The sequence below is a fragment of the Leucopleurus acutus genome, assembly GCF_964270905.1.
Source record: "Leucopleurus acutus genome assembly, chromosome: 19".
NCBI lineage: Eukaryota > Metazoa > Chordata > Mammalia > Artiodactyla > Delphinidae > Leucopleurus > Leucopleurus acutus.
The window spans coordinates 16986481-16996431 of NC_139161.1; the positions used below are offsets into that span (position 1 = coordinate 16986481).

Genomic DNA, 9951 nt, shown 5'->3' on the forward strand with positions numbered 1-9951 from the left:
AAAACGGATACCTGTCTGCCCATCTGCCTGAGGGACATTTCCACTCAAACAGAGCCTTCTGGTTGCTTTATGCTCACCAATAAAAGATGCCTAAGACTGAACTCATCTCCCTCAAACTGACTCTGCTTCCCAACTGCTGTATTTCCACCTGTTATACCATCATCATTCTGCCCAAGCCTCTGTCAGCCGCGGGGGGTTGGGGGTCACCTGGACGGGGCCCAGGGCCCACTCCGGAGGCTGAACTGCCTAGATTAGAAGCCACAGTCGTTGCCATGTGAGGAGGAGCCGTGGGGCGCAGCCGTGACACAGAGGCGCAGCCACGACATGACATGCGGCGGCTCAAGACGCAGCGGCCCAGGCCAGGGAGGAGCCGGAGCCACAACCTCCTTCAGAGCCGAACCGAACCGTTATGCCAGCGCCGCAACGCGAGGGCTCACCGTTAACAACCGCGCGTCCCTCCCCCGCCTAACGGCCCACCCGTTATTTACGACACCTGCAGTTACGCCACCTTTATTAGGCTCGTGCGGAGATCCAATCCGCGCCACCAGAGTGGGCCTTTTCCCAGAGTCCCCAGGGCGCAAGCCATCCTTCCCCTTGCAAAGGCGACACTTACCTCCTGCCGGGCCCTCTTCCCAACCCCTCCCTGCCCTCCCTGGCCCCAAACAATGAGGCGGGATTTGGGCTGTATACCCGAGTGGCCCCAAACTCCAGCAGCCCAGGGGCCGAGGGGGATTGGAAAGGATGCAGAGCTTCCCGAGGAAACCACAGGACGTGGCATTCTGGGAAATTCAAAAGTGCTAATCCAATTCTGGCAATCTGAACTCTTCCTCCTCAGAGCTGAAGTCTGAGAGACATTCTTCCTCCCTTTGGCCACACGGCTGAGAACAAAAGTAGCTGATTTTCAAAATGAGCACCAGTTCGGGTGTCGGGAGGCGAACACTCCTTACAATTATTCTACAATGTTGCCATTTCCTCCAAACTCTCAGTATTCACGTCTCATTATTCATTCACCACTCTGTTATTAGGGGTTACCACTGAATCAGTGATGACTCCAGAACTTCTGTAGGAGGGGTTTGGGGCAGGTGAGCAATTCATTCTGGGAAAGAGAGTCTAAAACCAAGTGAATGGCCCTTTACATTAGCATGGGCAAACTTCCCACACCCCACCTTGTCTCAACAGAGCCATTAATCCAGAAAAAACTACAGTGTCACTTTTCAGACGTCTACCCTGTGTGCACACATGGAGAAGACACTTCGAATGTTAAAGTCAGCATGTTAAGTAATTTTCTTGAACTACTGTAACTAGCACCCTATTTACTTTCTTCACAGTCCTTTTCATAATCTATTTAATTTTAGTCCTTTTTAATTGTCTGGTACACCTTTAACACCTAAACTCCAAGAGAGAAGGAGCTTCATCTTATTTCCAGTGCCTAGCACATAATGGTTTCTAAATGGAACTGATTCCAAGATTGGCCTCATTTAGGAATGCATCTGTTGTTATAATCAGGTTTCCGAAATCTTTAGTATCAATATGGAATCCTTTCCTCTCACATTTCACAGGAAGCTAGACTTCTTAAAGCCCAAACATGGATACGTCTGAAGTTTCCTTGACTGATTTAAATTGAATTAAAATAATTATTTTGTACAGGAAAAACTTTCAAAATGTTTACATTTTTCAGAACATAACCACCCTTTCTTTCTCTACTTTCTTCCCTTCAAAACAAACTTTGCAACATTGGAGTGAGTTAAATCATCAGATATCTAGCCCGAAAATAAGCTCTCAATGACATGAAACACATTTTTTGCTCCTTTTTAATAAAAATCCTATATGCAGTACATTAATGTTTTCTTTTAGAAATTACATTGACAACTTAATCCCTAATTCGAGGCATCCATATAATTGGTTTACAAAAAGGTTCTTCGGCAAAATATTTAACACAAGATATATATGAGATGCTGAGATCTGGGTAATATACCTTACTTGAAAGGCATGAATAGTTTTAAAACACTGTAGCATAATCACACTTAAGGCCATAGTTACTTTGTTCCCAAATCCCTGCAATTCTATTTGAGGGGAGTTCTAAAAGGCCTGTGTCTTCTCCTGTGTCCACAACTATAGACATACACTGATGGCCCTCAATCCTGCTCTCCAAACTTCAAATAAGGGGCCAGAGACAAGGCTCGGGACTTGGAAAAGTCCTAGAAATTCCCTGCCTCTAAAGCAGTTTCAGAGTTTCACCTTTTCCTAAGGATGACAGAGCTGAGTAGACATGCCAAAGTCTTCCAAATCCTGCTGGGTGTTTTGAATTATGGCTACACTGGCTGTGTACCCCTTGAGTTTTTATCTCCACATACTTGAATGAAATCCTGTAGCTCCTCTTCGGTTCTAGCATCTGTGGCCTCTTCACAGGGTCTATATGCCACAGCTACTTTACCACTTTCTGAAATAAAGCTAACAAGGATCAATTCACAAGGTTTCTTGTTCTAAAACTTCCTGTATACAATGGTAGCACCCAATAATTAGACATTCTTTTGATTTCTAAAAGCAGAAAATAAGAGCATTTTCCTAGAAGTTCCCTCATCTGACACTTCCGTTTTTATCATAATTACTTGTGAAAAAATATATAACAAGTATCAACTTTGGTTCAAAAACCTTTATGATCTTACAAATAAGAACTAAGGAATAATGACATAGGAATTAAAAGCTGTGGAAACAAAAATGTTCAATCACAATACAATGAAATAGGAAGGCATTAGGTGGGCGTCAAAGTGAGTTCAAACCTGGGGTAGATACCACTGGACTATAATAGATACTTCATGTTAGAAGCAAGGCAAGTGCCTACTCCTTGGGACCAAAATTCTACCAGATACAGTGAACAAAGCTTTGGAGACAGAGACAGAGAGCATTTGAACACTCTACTGGCGGAAACTGGCCCATGTACCCTTTGGACAGTACAGCTTTCCTCAAGGCAAACTAGAGCCACCAGGCTTTTTGGTCTAAGGAGTTTTGAGTACATATAAGGAGTACCTTGGCATATTAAGGACAAACAACCCAGACATTTAGTTTGGTTCTTAAAGGGTGTTACCCAGAGTTGACAGCTGGTGGAGATTCAGCCTGATGACCAGGGAAGTCAAACTTCACTGGAAGGACTGCCCAGGTGGAAAGGCCAAGACCAATCCAGGTCAACTCTTACAAGCAAATAAGCTCTCTGACAACTTAGCTAGGATTTCTCAGTCTCTAAGCCTGCAGGGCTGTGAAGCAGGGGAGCAATTCTGTTCCGGGAATCTACTAATCATAAAGTTTCCTTCGGGCATACCCTGCGACATTTTCACCGTTGTATAACTCGATAGGGAACACAATCAACGCTATTCAATACCATGACCACTTTCAAGGCTCACAAAAACGTAGCCGATTATTATATAAGAATCATATTCACCCAATATATCAGAAATGAAAACTGAAATTAAACTGATTCCAAAAACATAATCTAATAAACTTTTCAACAAGAAAACAACGATAATCATAATAGTCCATATATTTTGTCTGCTTACTATGTTTCAGGCATAGTTCTAAGCTTTTTACATTCATCATCTCATTTACTCTTACAATATCCCCCATTAGGTGGTAAGCTGAATTACTAACCCTATTTGCAGATAAAGAAATTGCACCTTAGAGATATTAAATACCTTCAAATGTCTCTGGCTAGAAAAACCTAAAATTGCAACAACAACAACAAATAAATCTAAGAGACAAAGTTAGGACTCAAACACAGGTGTCCAAGGCTTATAATCACTACACTATTCTGTACAATAAGCAAGCAATTGAGGAAGAACTGGATCAAACACTTTTTGTATGAACTGAGGCAAGTCATTCTACATCTAAACACTGGGGATAATAATATTTCCTGTCGTTTTTCTCATAAATGCCACAAAGAACAAATTTAAGACTGCTGCTGTGAAAGCATCTGGTGAATGAAAGAATACGTAATGTTTTAGATAACCATTATTTTCATCCAATTAACTTTTCAATTAAGTTTATTTGCTCACCGAAACAGAAGTACTTCAAGGACAGTCAAAAAGGTCTTACCTAAAACCAGAATCAGCAGTTTCGGAATGCATCTGTCATAGCCTTCTGAATAGCAAGCTTCTGGGTTACCCTCCTTTTCATAAGGAATGATAATGACCATAAATCCAACCAAAACACATGAATTTAAAATATTGAATAACTGATTTCTAGGTAATGTGTTTAAAACTAAAAATGCATCTGTGATTCTTAGATCATTACCTTAGTGATCAAGGGCAGGCACAACACTGGGGTGCGGTTGAATGTCTCTGCTGTAGGTATACCCTGGCTTGGCACATTTTTACTGCTCAGATCTATTCTGGAAGTTCCTAAAATACTCGATGGGAAATGCAAACCAAGAACGTGGCACAAATCGCATATGACGCACAGATTTCAAGTGGACAAGCTGAGGCTACACTGCTACAGACGCTGCTCTCCTGTGCGTGAAGGGCTGGATTCATACAGTGAGATAGATTTGGTGGTAGTGCAGATGATCTGGCCTCTCCTCAACCATCACCCACTCAGGTGGAGGGTGGAGCCTCCTCCACTCCATTCGCTAACAGCCCTGTCTCTGACTTAAAACCCTAAGCCCAAGTGCCATGGATTCTAGGAAAAAACTCAGTACCAATCGGAATCCCCTTTCTAGGGATCTATATTTACGTTTTCCGCGCAGGCCCTTCTATAGGAGGCAAAGGACTGAACATTTACACAAGAGTTTATTTCAATCTTTAGACAATGGTTTTGTTGGGATAACTGGAGGCCAGAAGACATCTGTATTTGAAGGACTATTTTAGCACATAACAAATTATTAACCAAAAAAAACCACAAAAACTAACTAATTTTCCCTCCTCCTAAGCTTCTTGGCAGGCAGTCAGTTCTAAAATTCTAAAGTTTAAGGTGCTGTCAGGTATTGCCTAAGATAAAAACCTATATTGTCAGGCAGAAAAATTCTGCCCAGGGCTTTAGTTGCTTAGCTATGGTGATGATGTATCTGAAAAGTTGAGTTTCAGAAAGAAAGGAAAAAAGAGAAATCCCACTCCCTCACCTCCCCATACACACACATATTGGAAAACAGACCTTCCTCCAACTTATCCAAAGGTTCCTCAGCCATGCCAACTCCAGGACTCCTGCACTCGTGGGAGGGCAACACCACCTCTAAAGCACAGAAGAACTTGACGCTTTGCTTCTGAAGTGGTGTCACAATATCTTCCTTTTCCCTTTCTTCAAGGTTAGAAAGATCCTGAAGCTGTTAGGATTTTGAATTAAAGGCTAGACTTCAAAATATCCTGTTGTTAGAAATAAAAACTAAACTCCAGCAACTCCAGGTAATAGTTTAGGTATGCTATAGCTTCAAAATCAAGTGAGACTTGCAAATGAATGATTAGATATGGACAACTATTTTTTATTATATACCATACAAATACTGGAGAAAATTATGGACACCACCATCCAAGTCATTGAGATTATCACTAATTCTAGGTGGCAGGCCAATGCTCAGATACTTCCATGTGGAAGCCTCTCACATCTCCTCCCCAGAGCCCTGTTCTATTCTTCCCTCTAAAGTCTAGGAGTTCAGTGTTGAAAGGAGTCTGGTTAGTCAAAGAAAGTCTACAGAGTTTACCTTGATGATCCTTTTTCACCACCCATGGAAACCAAAGTAGTAATTTGCCAATTCTTGGCATCTGGAGCTTTTAGGGCAGGCGTATTATGTAGAACCGCCTTATGTCTGGTGCCGAGACGAACCTAAAGACATAAAAGACCTAAAAATATCACAACCCTACACAGAGGCTTATTTTGGATATACCTGAGATTTATCAATACCAATTTCATGGAGGGGCTGTGCAGATTAAGTAGCACATTTTAAGCAATGAGTTCACAGTGAGCCCTAAATAAATGTTATTTATTATTTTTAGGTCAGTACTTTTCTGCATCATTTCCAGGGCCCCTGATTAACCGGGAAGGTTCCCTGACCGCTGGTGGTGAAAGTGATGATGAAAGCAACCAAGGAAGCCCAGCAGAAGCCTATTATGGGGCTGGGGGTAAGCAAAGGAAGTGAACTGTTTCAGTCGTCTCATCCTGTAGCTCCTGCTTGAGAATACGAGCTGAAGAGGAGGTAAGATGGACCTGCCACTGAATTAGGACCTTAATCTGTAGCACCCCCTCCCCAAGTTACTAACCCCTGTTAGAAGAGGGAATACGTATACCTCTCTAAATGTAAATAAAGCAACCAAAAGAATTAGAGGTTCATCTGCATTAACAAGCTTCTTTGAGAGTGCAAATATTTCCAGTCTTAACTCTCTCAATAACTTACATATTACTGTGGAGTTTTTATATCACTAGTTCTTTCTTAAATGTCTATTTCCATTTTGAACAGCGTGTAGTATATAAATACAGTCATAAAAATTCAAGTAATACAATAAAGTCAAAGCATTGTTAATTCTTTGATTTGTTTGTTTATCTTCCCCGTCACTAGTTTAAGAGCTCCTTAAGTGCTTGAAGGAACCGTATATTATTCTTTCCTTGTTACCAGAAACAAGCATAGGTCTTGGCATATAATAGGGGAGTGATGGTCTGTTGACTGAGTGAATGAATGAGTACATAAGAAAATGAAATTATTTTCTCCAACTGAAGCTGCCTGCTGGGAAGGAGAAATGAAGACTAATTTTTAAATGTTGAGTGTCACATGGGAGGCTAGGCCCTGTACGGTGAGTCATAATGGAGCTGTCCTGGACAATTAGGAAGCTTCAGAAGGGCTCTGAGTCCCTGGGTAGTAGAGACAGTTGACATCTGGGATAACCTTGCCACAGTTCTTGTTGGCAAACATATCCCTTCGTGCTACTGAGAAAAACTCAGATACATTAGGCCTTTCCTTCATTTTAAGATGTTATTATCTTTTCTGTATTTATAAAAAATACAGGGGAAAAAAGATAAGAAGTATGTATACCTGCCAATGAATAAAAGAACACATAATTGGAACTTCCCTGCTGGTGCAGTGGTTAAGACTCCATGCTCCCAATGCAGGGGGCATTGGTTCGATCCCTGGTCAGTGAACTATGTCTCACATGCATGCTGCAACTAAGAGTTCACACACCACAGTTAAGGAGCCTGCGAGCCACAACTAAGGAGCCTGCCTGCTGCAACTAAGACCCGGTGCAACCAAATAAATAAATAAATAAAATTTTAAAAGAACGCATAATTAAAGTGGGTAACAATTTCGGGCGTGTGAACAGTAAACTAAGGTTCTGCATTAAATAAGGAAATCTAATACGAATGCCCTTTCCCCTCAACTCTATAGTGACTTGTAGAACGTTCTATTAGTGCCGAGCTTTATGCTGTGAAAATCTCAGAACCTAAGCTTATGGAATAGTCTTAATGTCCAATATGAGAAAACAACTCATTACTCACAACTGACACCAAGTAACTGTTTCATAATCTTTCCAGGACCATCTGTAATATCTGAGTGCTTATGTGAAATGGTCGCAGGGTGTGCAAACAAAAGAATGCCTGACACAAATCATTTCAATCCCAGGGAGTACAGCCAGGATTGAAGAGGGTGTTAAACAGGGTACAGAAGTGGGAGGTAGTGTACCTGGAGTCACATCTGAGGAGAGTTCTCAGATTCAATAAAGGTGAACTCAGTGAGTAAAGAAATATGGGTGAGAATAGGCAGCAAGGTCAGTAGGAAGTAGCCAGAGCAAGAAGCCAATCAGAGAAGACACACAATTATAAAGGGAAAGGTCTGGAAATCTAAGCCTCACTCACTTATTCAGAGGAATTGAAAAGGTCCTTGAAAAAGGAATGGTGGCTGAATGGAGGCACATAATGAAATGTTAATTCTGGGCAAGTAAGATTGGATGGCATGTTAATATGGAATAAGGTTTCTACATGCATGAAAGAATATTTTAACCATTTTCTGGAATGTGAAGGGAGTTCTGAATAGGCAGTTTGAGAGTGGTGATGAAGCCTCCTTTATGTTACATCTGACAAAAGTTCCTCAAGCTCCGGACTTCCCTGGTGGCACAGTGGTTAACAGTCCACCTGCCAATGCAGGGGACACGGGTTCGATCCCTCGTGCGGGAAGATCCCACATGCCGCAGAGCAACTAAGCCCGTAAGCCACAACTACTAAAGCCTGCGTGCCTAGAACCCGTGCTCCGCAACAAGAGAAGCCATCGCGATGAGAAGCCCACACACCACAAGGAAGAGGAATCCCCGCTCGCCGCAACTAGAGAAACCCAGCGCGCAGCAACAAGACCCAACGCAGCCAAAAATAAATAAATAAATTAATTCATGAAAAAGTTTGTCAACCTCACACATTTGAAATTCACATAAAAGTATATATAAGGAAGACTCTTGTGAAGATTTCTTAAATTAATGGGCAGCATAAAATGACATGGGGTTTAACATCAGTTAAGTTTGGGTTTGGCCTCTAGTTTCCACCTTTACTGTCATGAACCTTAAGTAAGTCACTTAACCATCCTGATTTCGAGTTTCTTCATCTAAAAAAAAGAAGGAAAGATCTGGGGAACTGGGGGATCACTGGAGCAGTGAATCAGAGCATTCTGTACACCACAGTGCTGTACAAACGCTGGCCTTTCCCCCCCGCCCCCCCCCTCGCTGGGATCTTAGTTCCCGGACCAGGGATTGAACCCGGGCCCTCAGCACTGAAAGTGCAGAGTCCTAACACTGGACCGCCAGGGAATTCCCGATGGCCTATTACTTTTAAATTCAGCACTTCATCCCAGTAGAGCGAGGAATCCCACATTTGGACCCACCTTCACTGGAGATGTCCGGAAAAGCTGCTTCTGGTCGCATGCCTTTTGGGCTCTGTGGGCATCCCTTGCTGAATAAAACTTGATGATGCCATAGAACCCAGGACCGGCCACTGCTGCGTTTGGGAAGACTCGGACCGAATACAGAAGGCCAAACTGGGAGAAGACTGTGAACACAGAATGCTGTAGGGTGGTCCCATGCTAAGTAAGTGCAGGAAATTTCACGCCCAGGAAAACAAACCGCCCATTCCCTTATATTCCCCCAGCCCTTCGCCACAGGCAACTGTGGTGAGCCGGCAACTCCAAACACTTCTCATTTTATGAACAAGTTTCCCTCTGAAATCCTAAGCTTCGAGAAGCATTAGGAGGCAATGCCGTCTGCTGGGAACTATCTCTCAAAAATCTCTGGGAGCGAGCTGACTGCTCAGGTCGGCTCTAGAACTAAGATTCCTCTCAGCGGAGACCACAGGCAGATGAGGTGCTGAAGCAGTACCCCGGGGCGCCCAGTTACTGGGGGGCGGGGCGGCTTCCTCCACCCCTCCCTCCGCCCCGGCTCGGCTCACTTGCAAGGCCTCGGCCGTGGGTCCAGAGCTCGGCTCCCACACCAGCAAGGTTTTGTCACCCGCCACGGGAACCGCAAAAGGTACCAACTCCACCATTCTACCGTTACCGCGCGTGCGCGGCTCGGGGCGCAAGCACACTGCGCCCGCGCACGCGCGCACGCGCTTTTTTAAAAATGGAGCCTGAGGGGCGGAGCCAGCTCGGTGGGAGTGGGACGGGGGCGGTGCTCGGACCTCTCCCTCGCCCCTCCCACTCCGGGCTTGCCTCTGCCTCTAGTTCCCCTTCCGCAACCCGCGCGCCCAGAAGTTTTGGAGTTTAGCGTTTCTATTCAAGTGTATTTTTAGCGTAGAGTCCAAAGTGTGAGTTTACAGGATCGAATGGTGCGGACATGTTTATAGCAGCTGGCTTCATCTTCAAAGTTCCAGAGGAGACTAGAGTACTAAGTAGTTAGCGCTAACTATCCACTGAACTTTAAAAATTTAGATTTCCCGACTCTGTGTGAGAAATGACCACCAAAGATGCAATCCTTCGACTTGAGTGTTTTCATGAGTCTTAAA

The 9951-nt window shown here is 43.6% G+C and overlaps 1 pseudogene across 1 annotated transcript; it reads right to left on the minus strand.

Annotated features, from left to right (window-relative positions):
* Positions 1–797: 797 nt before the first annotated feature.
* On the minus strand, positions 798–9492 carry LOC309975498 (RAD52 motif-containing protein 1-like; annotated as a pseudogene). Its single transcript has 7 exons — positions 9397–9492; positions 8837–9016; positions 5684–5805; positions 5136–5308; positions 4087–4180; positions 2351–2440; positions 798–894 (listed from the first exon to the last, which is right to left on the minus strand). The product of its transcript is annotated as an RAD52 motif-containing protein 1-like (transcript).
* Positions 9493–9951: the final 459 nt, after the last annotated feature.